General features: G+C 43.4%; 1 protein-coding gene across 1 annotated transcript in view; it reads left to right on the forward strand.

Moving 5' to 3' along the window:
• DRD4 (dopamine receptor D4) overlaps positions 1-22,088 on the forward strand; it is a 37,058-nt gene that overhangs the window by 13,521 nt on the left and 1,449 nt on the right. The gene's annotated exons all lie outside the window — the stretch shown is intronic.

Raw genomic sequence — 22,088 nt, forward strand, 5'->3', positions numbered from 1 at the left:
CCAAAATACAATAGTCCGGATCTGACTCCTGCTGGAGAATCGCGTCCTGTAGAAGCTGCTAAGGGACAGTTTATTCTTCGGTACGTTACAGAGAAGGAGAATCTGCGCAAAATCAGTGGTGGATACAGATTCTAAAGCGATCCTGTGCAAGAACAGCGTAATAATTCTATCAAGGACAGAAGTTGCTTATTGCTTTAGGGATAGGAGTGGGCCCCCTTACCTTTAGGGCCACTGTGCACAGGTTGCACTAATAATATGTCCACCCAGGAACAGAATGATATACAGCTCAGGCAAAAATTAACAGACCACTGCAAAATTTTCAGTTTGTCTGATTTTTCTGTTTATAGGTATATTTTTGAGTAAAATGTAAATTGTTCTTTTATTCTATAAACTACTGACATGTCTCCGAAGTTCCAAGCAATAAGTTTTGTATTTATTTTATTAAAATGAGAAATGGTCAAAATAACAAAAAAATGCAGTGCTTGCAGACCTCAAATAATGCAAAAAAAGCAAGTTCATAATCATTTAGAAACAACAATTCTAATGTTTTAACTCAGGAAGAGATCAGAAATCAATATTTTGTGGAATAACCATGATTTTTAATCACAGCTTTCATGCGTCTTCGGCATGCTTTCCACCAGTCTTTCACACTGCTTTTTGGTGACATTATGCCACTTCTGGTACAAAAATGTAAGCAGTTCTTCTTTGTTTGATGGCTTGTGACTTTCCATAATCCTCTTGATTACATTCCAAAGGCTTTCAATGGGGTTCAGGTCTGGAGATTGGGCTGCCCATGACAGGGGTTTGATGTGGTGCTCCTTCATCTACACCTTGATTGACCTAGCTGTGTGGCATGGGGCATTGTCCTGGAAAAACCAGTCCTCAGAGTTGGGAAACATTGCCTGAGCAGAAGGAATCAACTGTGTTTCCAGGATAACCTTGTATGCGGCTTGATTCATATGCAGCGCCCCAGAGTCCTGGTCATTGCAGTAATGTTATTCTTCCACCAGGGGGAGAGATGTTACGTCTGAAGGCAATGAAGGAGATCTTCTGTCCAGGTATCACAACCACAATACACACTTCACACTCCAGTCCGCCAGGGGAAGCTAAGCTTCTACCTATTAGGGCACTCCTCACACTTGGGTAAAACTGGTGGGTTGGTTAGGAAGTTAGACAGTGAGTCCCGACCGAGTTTGGCAGAGGCTGGTTGGAGTGGGTTCCAGCCAGCTCCAGACTGTGGCCTGTGGAAGACGAGGGTGCACAGAACTGCACCTGCATCCCATGCGGCAGCATCCCAAGAAAGAGATATTAAAAGGAATTGTGTTGCAGTGAGTGAGAAACTAAGTCATAACAACAGGAGAGGAACATCAGCAGGAGACCAGCTAGAAGCAGGCTGCCTCCTTCTAAAGGCAGATCCGGTAGCCAGAACACAGAGGGAGTAAGGATCTCTATGCTTTACTTCAGAGAATTGCAGGACAGTTAATTCCACGTTGGCTGCCCGACCATATACCCAGGAGGCACGGTGGCAACTTGTGGGGGCCAGGGCGTCTCTATGGTCCCTATAAAAAGCCTCAGGCCACCAGTCATTTGGCTTGTCCTATCCGTCAGGGGGACAGAGAGGAAGAGACTTAACATCTGCAATAGTTGTGAGGACCTTACCGAGTTGCTCAGCAGGGAGGTACTACAACACTCAGGCGCTAGAGGAAGGCTATTGAATTCCACCTGGATAAGGGGACTCTGGATTTGCCTTCAGACCGGCCGGACTCTGCCTACCCTGCGGTCCCTACCCTGGACTGTGGATGCTGAAGCCCTCAGTAAAGGTAAACAGACTGCAACCTTGTGTCCTCGTTATTCACTGCGCCTTACATCATCCATCATCCACCATCTACACTCTGGGAAGCCCTGGGGATATACTTCACCTGTGGGAAGGTATACCATCTAGCTGCCATAACATCACCCCAGCGGACCCCTAAGCAGCGTCGGTCACCCTGACCGAATACCACAGGTGGCATCATGAACATTAACCCTTTAAAAACTTTTCCCCAATTCACAACTGACATTCCCCCTAGGGCCACGGACCGGGTCAGCCACCGTGACATCCACGATGAGAACCGAAGGGCCCGGCTCCGAGTAACCCCATTGCCCTACACGGGGGGGGGGGGGGGGGGGGCGATCCACACAAGTCCTACGCAAAGATTAACCTGCCCATTTCCAGCCTTGCTGAAGCATGCCCAGATCATCACCATTCCTTCACCAAATTTCACATTGGGTGCAAGACACTGTGGCTTGTACGCCTCTCCAGGTCTCCGTCTAACCATTAGACGACCAGGTTTTTAATGGAAAATGCACACTAGAAACAATACAAACCACAGCACTATCATTTCCATGTATTTGCACACACGTGTCTTTTGCTGTCATAGTTTACACTTTTCGAGACAAGGAGTTAATTTTGTGGTGTTTGCCAAAAGCCAGCTGCTTAACACAGAGTGCATTTTGGGAAACAGATGCCCTTCCAGATGGCAGTGAAGGGTGAAACACCAGACCTTATTAAAGCCAATGATGCTTTGCAGATTGCTGTGTAAAATGGATTAGTGTGACCCTTTGCTTACTGCAGTGGGCAGTGGATACACTGTACATATAGTTGTGCAGCCGTCTTAGAAGGAAATTGATGTCTATATTTTTTTACTTTCTTTTAGATTGAATCAATGACATTATTTCACTGCTCCCATTTTTTTCAGCTCAAAAGCTTCATAGGCTAAAAATTGGGATGCTGCTCACTTCAGTGCAGGAGTAAAAGTGCTGGTGTTCGTCTGTAATATTTTTTCTTGGGACTTCTTGAAACTTTTTCTTGTACACTTTTATGGGCAATATTTTTTCTTAATTAATTTTTTATTAAAAATAATTTTTGTTTTGTAATTGGGTGTCATTTAAAATTGTTGGCTGCATAAAGGGTTAAAGCATTTGTCCAGCCTCGGGGTAAAAGTCTGCAGTCACTTTAATCTTCACATAATGCGTGATGTGCGCTGTAGGATTCTTCGGTGTCACAGGAGGCGGTCATGTGAACGCTCAAAATGGAACGCCCACCAGGATCATGGGGTACTCAGTACTGGGTCCGGTACTTAAAGAGATGTGTCACAGCAGAAGGTGACCCGGTCTGCGGCCCTGGGCGCCCATGTAAAAGGGAAATGTCTTTAAAGGGGTTTTGTGAATAATGTTTGTTCGTGACGTCACCTGTGTTATTCGGTCAGGGGTGACCGACGCTGCTCAAAGGAGTCCGCTGGGGTGATGTTATGGCAGCTAAGATGGTATAACTTCCCACAGGTGAAGTGTGAAGTATATCCCCAGGGCTAAAAATAGTGGGTGGTGTAGCAAGAAACGGAGGACACGGGTTTGCTGTCTCTTTACCTGATTTACGGATGAATTCAGGCAGCCACAGTCCAGGGTACCAGATCACGGATGCAGGTGTGGTCCGACCGGCTTGGAAGCGAGTTGGGAGTCCCCCTTACCAGGTGGGGTTAAAAGCCTTCCTTCTAGCACTGTGGTGTAGTCCGTTGCTGCCTTATGTCTCTCACAAGGTCCTCACATATTCTCTCTGTCCTCCTTGCAGGTAGGACACTACCCATACTACAGGTAGCTCAAGCCTTTTGGCAGAATCTCTATCATGACCCAGGCTCTATGCGCTACTGTGTCCTCAGGTTTCAATGGCAGACAGGTGACTTGTAATCCAGCTGTCCTGCCGGTTTCTGCTGTGAGCCGTGGAGTGCTTCACAACCTCGGTCTTCCGGCTACCGGTATTCGCGCTAAGTAGGGCAGCAGTTCAGTCGCAGCTATCCCCCTAGTTCTTCACTCTCCTGCGCTTCACTTCCCCTCCAAGCTCTCTACAGCTTGTCTAGCTTTCTGTTATATCTCTTTCCAGGAGCTGCAGGACCCTCGTCTCTGCATGGCCCTCTTGTCCTCTCTCCTCTGTCTCTGGCAGACTCTGCTCTACTTTCTCTCCAGATGAGAATATATATAGGGGAGCCACCCACAAACTGGATCAGAGCTCCCCTTCTAGCCTGGCGTATGAACATGTTGCATGCTTGTGATACCTAATAAAAGGAATCTTTCCTCGCTTCCAAGCGTGACATCACTCTCCCCATGAGAAAAGCAATGTCACTGTGACAACCAGGAACCTGGGGTGTCACAAATACACTTGCATTGAGTGAGGTAGATCAAGTCTAGTCAGCACATGACTGCAAGTATGCAAATCACATACTTTCAGTCACTCACTCGCCTGCTGCTCCCGGCGTCAGCACCGGAGAACCATCATAGCGCACATCACGTGTGATGTGAATATTTACAAATCTGAAGTCACATAGAGTGACTGCAGACTTGTACCCTAAAGTTACCGTCACACATAACGATATTGTTTACGATATCGTTGCTTTTTGTGACGTAGCAACGATATCGTTAACGAAGTCGTTATGTGTGACAGCGACCAACGATGAGGCCCCTGCTGGGAGATCGTTGGTCGCTGGGGAAAGTCCAGGACTTTATTTCGTCGCTGGATCTCCCGCTGACATCGCTGAATCGGCGTGTGTGACGCCGATTCAGCGATGTCTTCACTGGTAACCAGGGTAAATATCGGGTTACTAAGCGCAGGGCCGCGCTTAGTAACCCGATGTTTACCCTTGTTACCAATGTAAAAGTAAAAAAAAAAGAACTACATACTTACATTCCTATCACGTTCCTCAGCGTCAGCTTCCCTGCGTCCCCCAGTGTCAGCGCCGGCCGCCCGTAAAACAAAGCACAGCGGTGACGTCACCGCTCTGCTTTCCGGCCAGCGCTTACACAGTGCAGGGAAGCTGAGGCCGGGGGACGCGACAGGAATGTAAGTATGTAGTGTTTTTTTTTTTTTTACTTTTACAATGGTAACCAGGGTAAACATCGGGTTACTAAGCGCGACCCTGCGCTTAGTAACCCGATGTTTACCCTGGTTACACGGGGACCTCGGGATCATTGGTCGCTGGAGAGCGGTCTGTGTGACAGCTCTCCAGCGACCAAACAGCGACGCTGCAGTGATCGGCATCGTTGTCTATATCGCTGCAGTGTCGCTTAATGTGACGGTACCTCAAGACTGGACTCACCCTTTAACTGAGAATCTGTCAGTAAACTCATTTTGATGGTCCTTTGTGATAGTTTTTAACTCGTTAATCTGTGATTTTGTGAGCTCCTCTCGGCTGATTTATGACCAACAATATTAAAGTTGAATGTGCAAGGTAACAAAGAGCCCATAAAAACATCTTTGATAAAACCGAATGTTAAAAAAGATTTACAATTCTAAATGCATGCAATTAAGTAACAAAGTGGTAGTTGTATAGGAAACGTGTGGGGTGTCCCTGTAAGTCTCCGCGTGTGATACTGTGTGCTTCACATTACCAAGTCGTCCTAGTAGCCTCTAGCATTGATATTGTAGTTACCACTAATGGCCGCCCGTGACACAATATTTCATTCATGCTGTTGGCGTCATTCTTTTCGGTAAAGGCTTCGGTGAAAGGCATGCGTTCAACCTTGATAATTAAAACTCATTTATCTGAATTCTCCCTTTATAAATCAGACTCGGCCTGTCAATATCATGAGGTCGGAGTGTGGAGTGGGGTTTCATTATTCTACCAATTTATTACAATTTAATTAATTTGCTGCCAAGTCTCGCATATGGGATAATTCATATCTACAAAATTGTGATCTCTGATGAATGATTTAATCTTTGTTTTAAGATATTACAGACTGTAAGGTGTGAAGGGGCCACTTTGGTTTCATTGGGTTTGTCAGTGCACAGTTAAAGGGAACCTACCAAGTAATTCATGCTACCCGAATAACAGGCAGTATCAGTGAGCGCCTCCCTTATTGTGGGCCCCCATGTCTTGTTAAAGAGAAAACAACTTAAGAATGAGTTGGAAATAGAGAGAACAGTTGTGATGTGGCGCGGGTGGTAGCCGTGGGCGAGGTACTCGTCTCTTGCACCACGGCACGTTACACAAAGGTGGTGGTCCTGGCTGGGTGTGTGGACTTGTGCAGTGGGGACGCTCTGACCTTGCAGGCCGCATGTAACCAATGATTTGGGTTGGCTTGGACCAGAGGTTGCCAAATGTGTGAGACCAACAGTTACAGTGAAAAATAAACTTTTTACTTACGATAACTGGGGAGGGATAATATAAAGGAGATATCGGGCATATATCTTGATTAACTATTCCTTGACATTACATCTTCTCTGAGCTGTAGGGAACTATAATGCCAGTATGGCCGATACTTATCTTCTCTGTCTCTGACGCTCCGGACCTCCCGCCTGGGACACACTCTTCGTCTTATGTACTCTGTCCCGTCTAGGCCTGTTACATCTGTGAGTCATAAACTCTGGGCCATACTGCTAGACATCCTAACACAGGACCCATCTCCGATCGATCACTCTTTTTCTCAGTTTCTTCCTTTTTCTCCTTTAAGACCTCGCTTTCCTCTGTCTCTGTCTTCCCTGTCATTAGGGACACTCACATCATGCCGCACTGCTCACCGTAAGTCTTCTTTCTGCACACTCTGAGCCCTTTCTCACATTTTGACAGGAAGTGTCTCTGTCCCTTCAGCCTAGCCCATCCCACTCTGGGCTAGTCCCAACCATTAACTTTAACTGCCAATGTTTACTACCTGTTGCTGGGCATAATACAATCCCAACACCATAACACATTTCACAGTTCACATTACACAATATAACAATATACTTGTTCTGCAAGGGGGGACACATGGGCAATGGAATGACTTCACCCCACCCATATAAGTCTGTTTGTGAAAGTAGAATGACCTGTCAATCAAGTCAAGATAGGCCAGAAGAAACTGGCAGGGACCTGCCTAGATGACTGTTTGTTTTGTTTGCATCTTGTCCTGAGGTTGTCACGTCCCCCTGGAAGACCTGGAGCTAGACGGTCACATAGGATAATTAATCACAGGTCTTCTTTAGAGATGGTGTGATTTGTGTCCCATATTAAATGGATTTAGTTTCCTCTGCTGCTGAAGAGGTTATTGACCCTTTCTATGCTCGTCAGAAACATGCAGCTTCATTTCAGATGCTTCTGATCATTACCTCTTCCTATAAAAACTGGTGTGGCCTTCTTGTCCCTGCCGGTGAAAGATTTGTCTTCCTGTGCTGTGTGCTAAAGCTAAGTGGATGGAGTAGAGCTGTTGTAGTAGTGTTCTGTGGTTTGATGTACTAGTGTGTGTTTATCTCCTGGTCCCATTCAGTTTATTCCTCCCTGTCCCTATCCTCCTCCCTATTGTTGGATAGTGCTTTTGAAAGATAGAGGTTTTCTGCTATCCCTGATGTGTCTTTGTGTAAGGTAATTACACTTCTGTCCCATACCTCATGGTGTAGGGGAGGGGACAGATCAGTGTTTTACAGAAGCATAGTACGGTCAGAGACTCAGGCCTCTACACTCCCAAGAGTATCACCAGGACAGTGATAGTTAGGGTTCCAGTTCCAGGGACAGTTTGAGACCCCCTTCCTTACCGAAGACCGGCACAGCATCACACATCTCTCCTTTAAACTATATTTCCTCTGAAATGCCACAAAATGCAGTAAACATAGAGGCACTCAATGAAAGTGCCTCTCCCTAGTTACTGCTGCTCATTGTTAGGCAGCATGATTCATACAACAGGTTTCTTTCAATTCTATGAACTATGTTAGTTTTAAATTGTGCAACACTGACTTAAAAGGTTTTCCCAAGATCAATAGATCTTGGAATAATAACTTCCACAATTGGATGTATTTAAATAAAAATGTTCCTGTGCTGAGATAATCTTATAAATGTTCCCCTGCTGTGTACTGTGTAATGGCCGTGTCTGACTGTGCAGGAACATGGTCTGATCACACCACAGCTCCTGGGGATGGGAAGAAGCAAAACAGTATACAGACAGGACAGTATGGGATCACAACTGATTCTTTTTGTGAGGTAAAACATTTCTCAGCCTGGTTTCAAACAATGATTTACTTCAAAGAAATAGTCATTTGTGATCCTGTGCTGTAATGTCTGTATAGTTTTTTTTTCTCCCACCCACCCTGAAGATGTGGTACAATCAGACCATGTTCCTGCATGGTCAGAAACAACCATTAGGCTGTGTGCAGACGTTGAGGATTTTTCATGTTTTTTCGCTATAAACATCCTAATAAGCAAGCTAATAAGCATCCTATTATTAGAATGCAATCCGCAATTTTTGTGCACATGCTGCGTTTTTCTTCCGCTGCGGAATCGCATTCCAGGAAAAAAACGCAGCATGTTCATTCTTTGTGCGGAATCGCAAGGATTCCACACACATAGGAATGCATTAATCCACTTACTTTCCACAAGTGGCTATACCCACCATGCGGGAAGTAAGTGGATCATGTGTGGTTGGTTGGTAACCAGGGTGGAGGAGAGAAGACTCTCCTCCAGGCCCTGGGAACCATATAATTGTTAAAAAAAATAGAATTTAAATAAAAAATCGTGATATTCTCACCTTCAGGCGTCCCTCGCAGCCTTCCCACTCCTCGCGATGCTCCCATTCCCAGGGATGCTCTCTCGAGACCGCTACGTCATCTGGGGTCATTGTCACGAGGCATTATTGGGAACGGGAGCATCGCGAGGAGAGGGAAGGCTGTGAGGGATGCCGGATGGTGAGAATATCACAATTTTTTATTTTTTTAATTATTTTTAACATTAGATCTTTTTACTATTGATGCTGCATAGGCAGCATCAATAGTTAAAAGTTGGACACACTTGTCAAACACTATGTTTGACAAGTGTGACCAACCTGTCAACCATTTTTCCAAGCGATGCTACAGATCGCTTGGAAAAAGCTAGCATTCTACAAGCTAATTACGCTTGTAAAATGCTAGTGTTTAGCGGGAAAACCCATGCCAATTCTGCATGTGTTTTACCCGTGGAAATTCCGGACATGTGCACATAGCCTTACACAGTACACAGCAGGGCCACATTTATAAGATTATCTCAGCACAGGAACATTTAATTTAAACACATCCAATTGTGGAACTTATTATTATTCCAAGATCTATTGATTAAAATGAACTTTTGTTCATGGGAAAACCCCTTTAAGTAGGGGCAGAAAGTTATTTATTTACAGTTGCGTACCACTCCTTAATGGCATCAATATATGACAATGATAGCAGAATATAATACCAACACTATAACGCATTTCACAGTTCACATTACACAATAAAACGTTATACTTGTTCTTCAAGGGAGGAGAAAGTGTGCAATATGTCCATCTTCTTACATTTCCCCCTTCTGTAATGATGGCCATCCGGAACATGGAAAATACTAACATACTCATGCACATAACTTATATCACCAGCTAGAGTCCTTTTTATTTTAGATGACGCAGACACTCGCTTGCACATTACTTAGACCAGACCAGATAAAGTCTTTTTCATTTACTTGGGAGACAGAGGAGGTCCTACTGAGTTGGGACCCCAGAACTTATGGCCATCTTAGTACTTTTTGCTTTCCTCAAACCCAACATGAGTCCTTCGGGTTAATTTGGCCCCTCTGAACAAGGGCCCTTGAGTCAACAACACATAGTACAGTCCTTCCCTTTAATGGGAGGCCTTTTTCATCAAGGGCACAATCCTTACCCCCCCATCAGTCCGTAGGACAGAGACTCAGTCCTTCAACTCCACTCTGGTCCACAAGACAGGTACACACAGAGTCCCTTAGGGACAACATCCATACGAAATAAGATTCAGTCCTTGACTGTGGATGTTGGACTGTCGAGTGGCAGCAGCATCTCTAAATTCAGCAGGGCACTGTGCAATGAGCACAACAAAACAAATAAGGGGGAACACATTTCAAACATGCATGGCCATTAACGTGTGGGAGTCCCAGACAAGTGGGTCAATAGACCTGCTGAAACTTCATCCTTCATAAACAAGGGTTCAAGCAGCACAACACTGTCACCTCCAGCTTTCAACTCTAATTCTTCTATTTCACTCAGACCCAGTTTTTTTTCCTGGTACCAGCCTTCTGCACATACACAGCCAAGTGCGTCACCTGGGCCACATATAACACAATGGGATTTGCTATGTCACCGCTTGCGGATACCTCACTCATAGCTCTCAACTCCTCTATGGAATCACAGGAACGAGCCCCCGGACATGGTGGAATTATGACCCTCGGGATGGGCACCTCCACTCGTGGTGGCAGTGACCCATCCTCACCCTGCAGACAACCACCGGAAAACACCCTCTAGGTCTGTCTTATTTAAAAAATTGTTCCCACTCTCCTAATTGTCAGCTCTGTGAGTAAAGATGACCAGAGCAGAAAGAGCATTGATGTACATGATGTGTCTAGTACACTCCTCTTTCAGAAAGCCATATTACCTCTCACAGTTGAAGCACAGGACCATCCGCCAGGTCACATGCAGAACCAGGTCCTCGCTTCCAGGGCCGTCTAGCCTCCCTTCTTATCTTGTCCCAGATTATGCTGGTGAAAGGGGTGGGGACTACTTCTGGGGTTGGCACGAGACCCACGGACGTCCAGGCCCCTTCTGTGGGCCGTGAAGCCATAGTCAGAGGCTCAGACTCCTGCTTGCGTCTGGCCACCGTTTCTTCCATCAGGCCACCTAGCCTTACCTCAAACGGCTCACTCTGCGCAAGGCCTCCCTTCACTAACAACAATTCCCATACTGCCATTGCTACTCCTGTCTCCGTTACTTTACCATACAACACTCTCTTTGACTTCCAAGCCACAAATGGTGCCATCTCTTTTGTTGCAAGTCCCCCATCATCACAGTTCTGCCTTTCACTGGGTGGGTTCTCTTCGGCGCACCATCCCATTTCTCTATTTCCTATTCCCGTTTTCTTGAGTCACACTTTACTGGGTGGTCCTTGTCCTTCCACTTCGTTTCCCTGTAGCTGCCATTACTCGCTGTAGACTGGCACTTCCAGTCCCGATATTCCCTCCAGTAGGTACAAAATCTGGAGGGCTGGACAACTCTGTGCCTTTTTGTTCCTTCTAAGCCCAAGATGGCCGTGTTCTGCGCTGCTAACCACCATTTCAATGTTTAAGCTCTGCACCATTTTAGACCTCGTAACTGGATCCATCCTCCAAATAATTTGAGTCTTCCCCGCATCAATCTGTTCTTCCAGGTGCAAAACTCGATCTTGATGAAAATGCCAAGCGTAACGTGGCAAGCTTCCACTTCTTGGCCAGTTATTGGGGAATTCTCAGTGAGCGTATGGTATATACACCCCCGATTCCAATGCATGGAATCTCTTTCTGTTCTCCATACTTAGTGTGGCACACACAGACTCACAATGCAAAGATTGAGTCAGCCTCTCCCCTTTTTATCTGGCTTCATGTGTGTTTTTTATATTGCACACACCTGTTGCTTGCCACAGGTGAGTTTGAATGAGCATCACATGCTTGAAACAAAGTTGTTTACCCACATGTTTGGAAAGGTGCCAACAATTTTGTCCAGCCCATTTTGGGGGTTTGTGTGAAATGATGTCCAGTTGTTCCAATACACACAAAGGAAATAAACGTGTATAACCAAACATGTGTAATTGCAATAATTTTCTGTTTAAAATACTTCATTTTCTGGAACAATTTCAAGGTTGCCAACACTTTCGGCCATGTCTGTATATATTTAACTGGATACAATCACTAGCTGCCTTCACCAATCATATATCCAGGCTGATTGGACACCTGTTACAGGTAGCATATGGCTTCAGGGGTGTGGTTTAAAGAGCAAGAGGAAAAGCACTATTAAATTTCATATATTTAATCTGGAAAGGTAGGCAATGTTTATAAAAATACACAAAGATGATACAAAATGGAAACAAAACAATATGGTACATACAATTACATAGAATGGGATAAAAAAAAGAAAATTACTAAACCTGATGTCACACAAATGTCTCAGAGCTTAGCGGACATAGGTACTCCTTAGGAAAACGGACAGAACTACAGTAAGCGGAACCTTCGAAGACTGACAATAACAGAGACCCAAATTCTGCTTTCTAACAGATCAAGGTTATGCCCACACACCTCCCCCATGTGGGGGCTAGTTGAGGGACATGCTAGGTCTTTCAGAATTATAAGAGATACCCAATTTACAGGATATCTTTGCCCCTGGAGTTCCCCAGATGTAGATATTGTCGTTGTGTTTCTTATCGCAATGTTACCTTTATATAGAGATGAAACATGGTCTGGATAGCATCATCCATTGGGCGTCGTTAGGTTGGAGGGGTTAAAATGACCTTAGAGTGATGTGAGTGCATTCAGTACAATGCCAAAAATATATCTCCCATAAATAATGGATCAATGCATATCACAAAAATTCATAGTTGACCACTGGCTCCATATGGTCTGCGATCAGTGCTTTGATCAGAGGAAGCTTTTTGGTTTGGAAGCATACTAGTATCTTCCTCCTCTGCGTAAATGAGTCTCAGCCTTTATGTTTTCGTTCCCAACAAGTCTACCTGCCTTAATTACCTGGTCAATGCAAGAGGCACCTACTTCAAGGCAGATGGAAGTGTCATCTCTCTCACTTCCCCTATTTTAATTAGTTTCTATCTTCTTCAGTTATAATTAATTTATCTGTTCTATAGTTATAATTAGTTTTTCTCTTTCCCAGACACAATAGATGTTATGTGTTCAATATGAGGGTGATATGTCCCCTCTCCAGAGCTCTCTATAGGGATTTTAATTTTTATCAATGACAGGGCACAAATCTTGATGAACATTTCTTTTACAATACGGAGCATTTTCCACATGCAGTATCAATTCTTTCCCCTCTTTTCTTGTATCCTCTATCTTCAACATTCCTTTACACTTCACCACAGCCCAGTTCAATACTTCAGTCCAGTTAATAAGAGTCCTGTTCTCAACCCGCGTCTTCTCTCCCCTCTAGGAAACTATAATGCCAGTAAGACTGGTACTTTTTTCTCTGTCTCTGATACTCTGGAACTCCTGCCTGGGGCATTCTCTTTATAGTGTAAGAATCAGGTGTTCATGTAATGCTGCATGAACCGTTTATCAGCCTAAGTATGTAACAGTACAGACACAAAGGGTTATTAAATGCATGAAGCATGTGAGAACATGATGCGAGGAACCTGGTTAGGGTAAAAAGTTTGAATGGGCCACACAGGGATAGTTAGGTTAATGCGTTGAGGTGGTAGGCCAGTCTGAACAAATGCGTTTTTAGGCCATGCCTAAAACTGTGTGGATTGGGGAATAATCGTATTAACCTGGGTAGTGCATTCCAAAGAATTGGCGCAGCACGTGAAAAGTCCTGGAGACAGGGGTCGGAGGTTCTGATTATTGAGGATGCTCATATAATAAAGTGTAACGTGGCACAGCTGTAGTGGTGCTCAAAAGAAGGTTCCCACACTAGAAACTATGTACAATAAATTTTGGCACTCAACTTTGTCAACTGCAAGTATTTTATTGGCAGCCACCTGTACAAATGTTTCGGTCAATGGTACTGACCTTCTTCAGTGTACTTAATGTTAAGAAATAGCGTGTATGTGTGGCTCAAAATTAGATATGGTCCTATTTCGGATCTTATGTGATGGTCCTAATGAGGATGGTATGTAAAGTATTATAGAAATCACCGGTTGGTTATGCTCCTCATCCAATTGGGTCAAAGAACAAGCGGCGGATACCGCGTTCCTACTGGATACCAGTGCCACCCACCCTTAGACAGGGACAAACACTATTCCGGTCCACCACTCGGATTCGAATACGATATAAAACTGCATAGGATTTAGTTCTTTGTCCCAATTGGATGAGGAGCATAACCAACCGGTGATTTCTATCTTACTTTACATACCATCCTCATTAGGACCATCACATAGGATCCAAAATAGGACCATATCTAATTTTGAGCCAGACATACTCGCTATTTCTTAACATTAAGTACACTGAAGAAGGTCAGTACCGTTGACCGAAATGTTTGTACAAGTGGCTGCCAATAAAATACTTGCAGTTGACAAAGTTGAGTGCCAAAATTTATTATACATATTCAGGATGCTTACCTCAGGTCATTAGCAGAACAGAGGGCACGGGTAGGGTGGTAGGCTGAGACCAGGGAGGAGATGTAGGGTGGTCCTGAGCCATGGAGCGCTTTGTGGGTGAGGGTAATAAGTTTGTACTGGATTCTTGAGTGGATGGGTAACCAGTGTAATGACTGGCACAAGGTAGAGGCATCGGTGTAACGGTTGGTGAGGAATATGATCCTGGCTGCAGCATTCAGGACAGATTAGAGAGGGGAGAGTTTGGTAAGAGGGAGGCCGATTAGTAGAGAGTTACAATAGTCCAGACGAGAATGAATAAGAGAAACAGTGAGAGTTTTTGCAGTGTCGAAAGTAAGATAGGGTCGAATTCTAGAAATGTTTTTAAGATGTAGATAACAAGAGCGAGCCAGTGATCGGATGTGGGGGGTGAAAGAAAGCTCAAAGAATGAATACTGGTGACTGGTCCTGTATTACAGAAAATTAAACTTCTCTTTATTGTCATCTATCTAAATGAGGTCAGATAAAACTTTGTTAATTTAAAAACAAAAAATAGATGTTTATAAATTAATTTTTCCCCAAAAAAATGGTAGAAACTGGACTACTCACTTGACTACATGCTATAAATTACCCATGCCTTTAAGTCAACATGCACTTTAGGTTTTCTGGCCCTTTAAATGTTAAAAAAAATCCTATAATTAAGTAGATAATTAGCTAAGCTGAAGTTAGCAGAGTGTGAAAAGCAGAAGTGGAACATTATCTCATTGGGAACGGAACAGGGCTGGCAGATCTGCTGCGGCAGTGAGGTCTCAGGCTTCCCTTGCCTTCTGCTGATGATTAGCAAGAGCTGCTGACATCATTCAGCTTCTAATTCACTCCTAGTGCGCTTCATTCAATCCCAGTTGAGTTAAGCCTTCTTTATAAATAGATAATGGTCACTAAGGTTGCCTGCAACATTGGAGTATTGAAGATCCACGCAGCTGTCTGCAATACTTATAAGTTTGGAATATAGCAATCATTCATTATCCAGAAGATTAGATATTTTATATACAAATGCAATCAAAATTATTCAAGTTCCAATGCAAGTCCGGTTTATTAGTAGAATTACAAACTTTCTGCTGTTTGCAATAAACCAAACAAGAACAATTTAAATAGATCAATGCAACTAATATCTAGTATCACAACTAGGGTCTCCAAATTCAACACAAAGGCCCTGATTTGTCAAACAGTTTTCGCTAGAATCCTGGCTTAAAACTGATTGAAATGTTGTGAATTTTTTGCAAAAGTCTAAGTTGGGGAAAAAGAGTAGCAAATTTCTGCACTTAGATGGCCAGCTCTGCCATTTTTTTAAGCTTGAATTCATCATAATTTAAGTCATCAATATCTATCAGTGTTCTTGAAGAATATTATCCCATTCCTCATGAGCAATGACTCCCAGTTCCCTAATATAATCCTGAGTTGTAAAAAAAAGATTAAGAGAAGAGATCATTGCCTTGGAAAATCAATAAAAAGGATGCAAAAAGACAGGAAAGTACTTTAATGTTTCTTGAGATAGAATTGGAAGTAGAGTTCACAAGCTCAAGATATAGGCACACTGGCTCCACTGTCTGGATGGGACAGAAAGAGGAAACTTACCAGTTGTCACCAGATTCCTAAGGTGGCAGGTGGTCAAAAATTCTCAAGTGACTGCAACAGTCCTACTGCAAGATGTGTTTTTTGAGCATATTGGAGTTGACTTTTCTTCTTCAGCAGGCACTGGGGTTTTAGTTTCTACAGTAAGGTACATAATAAATATTAAAGATCTCCATGCCCGAGCTCTAAGACATGCACAAAAACAAAAGTTGGTGCCAATTTGCTGCACAAAAAAAATAAACAAGCTGTAGAAATTTCAGGATTCTATTCTGAGAAGCGATTAAACAAAACTGGATCTTTTTAGGACAGCGACAGTAGTATATATGAAGTAGAAAGAGTGAAGCATAGACTGAAAAGAACACCCTGCCTATAGTAAAGCATGGTGGTAGCTCATAGATGCTTACAGAGAAATGTGGTTGCTCTGTGATGCTTACAGTGAACCATGGTGGTGGCTTAATGATACCTACAGTGAAGTGGCTATTGGCTCAATGATGCCCACAGGAAAGCATGGCAGTGTCTTGGTGATGCCTATAATGAAACATGGCAGCGGCTCATTGATGAGGAACTTGCAACTTGGGCATCACTGGACCTTCCAATAGGAGAATGATCCCAAATAACCCGAAAAACCCACCAAGATTTTGTCCTTGAATTTAGAAGAAGTCCTGGAAGATTCTGGAGTGACTCACAGTCGCCTTTCTTGTACACCACAGAAAATCTTTGAGGGAATTGAGGAAGGTGGTTCCATGATGCAAACCCATGGCTATCAGTAAACTGGAAGCCACAGGCTATGAGGAATGTGATAAGACTCCACATTAAAGCTACCAAAAGTCGGTGTCTGGTTATGCATCATGTTTTGCAGCAGGTAACAACATTCAAAGGTTCTCTACTAAATACTAAACATGCTTGTCATGATGGGGTGAATAATTTCTCATACTGTAGTAATCATTAAATGTGGCATTATGTGATAAATTTGGAGAAACCGTTTGTTATGTAGGTGGTTTAGTAATTTAAAGGGAACCTGTCAGCAGGATTGTGCACAGTAACATACACACAGTGTCAGGTCGGCGCTGTTATACTGATTACAATGATACCTTGGTTGATGGAATCCGTCTTGTGGTTGTTGTTTAATCTTTAATTGTAGTTTTGAGTTAATGAGATTCTCTTACTTCGGGGTGGCCTGTGGGGGACTTCATGTGGTGTTCTGATTAGGTATTCATAATGAAGACTGCTAACAGGTCACTGATCTCTCACTGACCTGCTCCCTAATTTACATAATGAATATTATGTACATACTGAAAAATAACCCTTCTGCAGGCAGGTGCCATCTTGGAGGGAGAAATTTTTAATTTTTTTATTTTATATATTATCAGGATAACCTCAAGCACATTTATTATTAACACAGTAAACATGCGATTATGCTGTAGCGCAGGTGTGACGGCTGGCGCCGGGCTGCAAAAGGTTTGTTTTTTTTAAGTATGTACATATATTCATTATGTAAACTAGGGGGACAGTCAGTGAGGGATCAGTGACCTGTCAAAAGCCATACCCATGAATAACTAATCAGAGCACTACATGAAGACCCCCGAAGCATATCAGCTAAAAACTGAAAATAAAGATTAAACAACAACCACAAGACGGATTTCATCACCAGGTATCATTGTAATCAGTATAACGGCGCCAACCTGACACTGTCTGTAGGTTACTGTGCACAATCCTGCTGGCAGGTTCCCTTTAAATTGTTCTTGTTTTATTGGTTGCAAATGTTGCTAATGAACCTAATTATCAATGGGGGATGAATCATTTTGATTCCGTGTCCATTGGGGAATGAGATTCAGTCAATATCTAACTCTCTGCAGAGTCAGAGTCATATGGCCCCGTGCCGCATTACAGCTCTGAACAACTTGGATGTTGTACTGCTCATTAGTGGTCCACCAAGACTGGAAGAAAGGACAAGGACACCATACCCTTCATTAGCCTCTGCATGGTAGTAATGACAGATTACATTACTTTCCTGTCTTCATCAATGAAACAACTACTAGAATCACAATGAGGAAAGCACAATAGTATTGGATGGAATAAATTTGTTCTGCTAAATAGATACGGAGATTAGAGGCACAACCATCCATTCTTTCCTTCCATAAGTCATCGGTATTGAATAGACTGCCATTTTTCATAACATAATCATGACAGCGTCTGGTGACAGAGCAGATGAGGTAATGCGCTTCAGTTCACAAAATGACTTCTGGTAAGGAATGTCGTTAGGACAGTCTAATATAAGAAGTTAATCTTAACTAGTGCCATCTGCACTTACTAGTCCTCATGGAAGGAGCAGTATACAGATGTGATGTTACTCAGCGTCATAAATGTAATGGCAATCCCTTATACCAGATCTTGAGAGGAATGTGTCACCCTCATATTGAGCGCTTAAGTATGGCTTCCTCAAATATTGTAAAGGGAAAAAGAGCGAAAACTTCATTCCAACACTTTGTTTCTACAAAACCAATACTGTATTTGTAATGATACCCGTGGCCTGCTTCAGCGACTTTGTGCTCCATCACAACTCTTAACAGTATGGGTGTCTTCAGAACACCGATTCTGTTAACAACGTAGCAGACAAGGCAGCCCATGACCAGACAGGCCCTTCCGGCATTTGTCAGATGGTCAGTCCGGCCCTGTTTTCCACCTCACTTTAGAAATTGAAATCAATGAACAGATTGGTTAGATGTGTTGGGCAGCTATGTCTAGTTTTCCTGACTTTACCATAGGTGCCGGGAATCATATTGATGACTTACCCAGAGTTTAGTTCTCAGGCAGCATGATGGCCCAGTGGTTAGCACTGCTGGTGCCCTGGGTTCAACTCTAATTGAGGACAATGAGATTCCTCCTCTCAGGTGAACTTTAGAAATTGTAGTCAGTGATTATAATGGTACCTGCTCTAGTTTTTTCTGACCTTCCCATAAATGCTGATAGTCCTATTGATGATATGGCCGGAAACAAACTCTCAGGTAGCACAGTGGCTCAGTGGTAACCTCCACTGCCATCCTACACTTGGGTCCTTGGTTCAACTCTGAATGAGGTCAATGAGATTTTTGGTCTCAGACACATCTTAGAAAATGAAATCAGAGACCTCAAATGAAGCCTGCTCTTCCTTTTCATGACCTGTCGATGGGTACTGATAGGCATATTGATGACCTAGCCATCAGGTAATTCTGTGGTGGCACAGTGGTTAGTTCAATTACCTTTCAACGCTTGAGTCCTTAGTTCAATTCTGACTGAAGTCTGAGAAATTCTACCTCTCAGTTGTACTTTAGAAATTGCAAATGGACCCACTAGTTTTTCATGACCTGTCAGTGAGCACTGATAGATATACTGATGACCTAGCCATCAGGCAACCCTCAGGCTGCACGGTGGCTCAGTGGTTAGCTCGATTACTTTTCAATGCTTGGGTCTATAGTTCAAATCTGACTGAGGTCTGAGTAATTCTACCTCTCAGTTGTGCTTTAGAAATTGCAAGTGGACCTGCTCTAGTTATTCCTGATCTTCCTATTGGCTGCGAGACATATCAATGATTTTGCCAAAAGGTATCTTCCGAGCAGCATGGTGGCTTAGTAGAACGCACTGGTGCTTTGCAGCACGGGAGTCCAGGGTTCAAATCCCACCATGGATCACATTTGTAAGGAATTTGTATGTTCTCCCTGTGCTCAGGGGTGCTGCCACCAATGCTCCAAAGACATACAGGTAGGGTGGGGGCCAGTGATGGAAGTCCTTAAGATTGTCGATAAACCAGCCCCTATCTGAGATCAACAAGGGAAGTGGCTTGTACCTGCTAAAATCAGATTCTCAATTATCATTATTATTCAGTGCTAGGAGATACAGCTCGCTGTAGGACTACACCATTTTCCAATCAGAGTGCTTCCCTCCGCTAAGATCTGCTCCATTCCTGTGACATCAGGTCTAGTAATTTTCTTTTGTTTATCCTTTTTATTTATATGTGATTGTATATACTGTATTGTCTTGTCCCCTATTGTTTTGTATTTTGTATATTTTTACAAAACACTGCCTATTTTTTTGGGTTTAACATATAAACTTTAATAGCTTTGTTCCTTTTATTCTATAAACCGCATCCCAGAAGCCTCTCGAGACCATATGTTACCAGAAATAGGTGTCCAATCGGCATGTATTAATGATTGGTGGTGACAGCTAGTCATCAGTTATTGAGGAGCTTGGCGGGGATCTTACCGAAGTATCTATATCTCATGTTTTGGAATCAGATGTGTATATACTATATGTTAACTGTGAAGTTCCACAATAACGTGCCTAATAGCGAAAGCAACTGTGTGTCCATCAATTGTCAATTAATTGCGCGATTGTCCTGACGATTTATGGCAGAAGAATGCTGTTCATGACAAATTGGTGGCTGTGGTGGGATATCTGCATGATCTCTCGGCTGTTCATGACAAATTGGTGCCTGTGGTGGGATACCTGCATGATCACCCGGCTGTTCCCTGACAAATTGGTGCCTGTGGTGGGATATCTGCATGATCTCTCGGCTGTTCCCTGACAAATTGGTGGCTGTGGTGGGATATCTGTGTGATCACCCAGCTGTTCCCTGACAAATTGATGGCAATGGTGGGATATCTGCATGATCACTCGGCTGTTCCCTGACAAATTGGTGGCTGTGGTGGGATATCTGCATGATCACTCGGCTGTTCCCTGACAAATTGGTGGCTGTGGTGGGATATCTGCATGATCACCCGGCTGTTCCCTGACAAATTGGTGGCTGTGGTGGGATATCTGCATGATCACCCGGCTGTTCCCTGACAAATTGGTGGCTGTGGTGGGATATCTGCATGATCACCCGGCTGTTCCCTGACAAATTGGTGGCTGTGGTGGGATATCTGCATGATCACCCGGCTGTTCCCTGACAAATTGATGGCAGTAGTGGGATATCTGCATGATCTCTTGGCTGTTCCCTGACAAATTGGTGGCAGCGGTGGGATATCTGTGTGATCCCCTGGTAGTTCCCTGACAAATTGGTGGCAGCGATGGGATATCTGTGTGATCCCTTGGCTGTTCCCTGGCAAATTGGTGGCAGCGATGGGATATCTACATGATCCTGTCTGTTCCCTCCCTAACACTCAGTTTTCTGAACGCCTTGGATGTCAATGTGCTATTATTTTATTGTAGAATATATATAATGTTTATCCCCACCATCCCACCAGTTTGAAACAACGCTAAAACAAAACGTTAATAGGAGAGATATAGAAAAAAAACTACTTGAGATTTTTAAAAGCTTTCTCTGGAAAATGTAAAGCGGCTCCACTTTACCTTTGCATAAGGTTTGAAAAAACATTATCAACATTTTGTGAAAAGAAACTGACAACCTCTAATATTTTCGGGGTAAAAAGAAAAAGAGCTTAGTCTTCACCAGTAATAAAATGTATAAATATAAATATTGGGTGCCTCATGAAAATCTGGGAAAAACAGAGACTAAGCATACCAATAATATCATTCTGCGTGAACTATATTCATACTGAAAAGCATCAATCGAAACCACTGTTGTGCCCCCCAAGTGGAATCTGTGATCAGTGGAGAGCTATTAGTAATCAGGAAGGTTATCACACGATGCTGCCCTGATTTCTAACTTCTCGTGGGCCTCAACACCCCTCGTAATATTTTTCCAATCTAACCAAACAACTGTGCTGTATGAAGTAGACTCCACAGATTAGCAGTTCCAGGAAAACTTTTGTTGGGGATGTCTCTACAATTGGTACTCCTAAGCCTCATAATCAGGCAGATCCATGTGCACAGCGGCTGATTAAAGCACTCCGCTTCCTACGGTATGGTGATCTGTAGGGTGTTGTATGTTGTATTTTCAGATGGTCCGACTGAGGTTTTTTGAGTATTTATTTTGTAGAGTGCATTCATCCAAAACATAATGCCTATTCACACTGCGTTTTCAGCAAACCCCTAAGGGGCACTTGACTGCAAGGATGCAAAAGTTCAATAGGGTCCCATATGTACTTTTTTTTCCTAGCGTTGTGTCTCATTTCAGGTGGGCATAAAAATGTAGTGGATTGGATTCTTGTACCCATCGGAAAAGATGGATACTGCTGAGGAACAAAGCACATATGGCGCTCACACTATGGCACCACCGAAGGTTGCGTCTCAATCCCAGACACATTGCATAAACCCAGTGTAAAATGAGTAGGCTTCCATGTGCATTAACTGACTGATCCATCAAATGTTCTTGCATGTCTTCATAAGTCATGTGCATCCCCCTCATGGCAGACGCAATCGCTAGAAACCCTATGTAATTAGTTATCCTCCCATGCGATACCCAAGTTGATTGTGTTCAATGCTAACATAAAAAATGTAAGATATGTTTAACCATTTTTTAGACCTGCCCATATGTGTTTTA

Source organism: Ranitomeya imitator, chromosome 9 (assembly GCF_032444005.1).
Source record: "Ranitomeya imitator isolate aRanImi1 chromosome 9, aRanImi1.pri, whole genome shotgun sequence".
In the NCBI taxonomy this organism is placed as follows: Eukaryota; Metazoa; Chordata; class Amphibia; order Anura; family Dendrobatidae; genus Ranitomeya; species Ranitomeya imitator.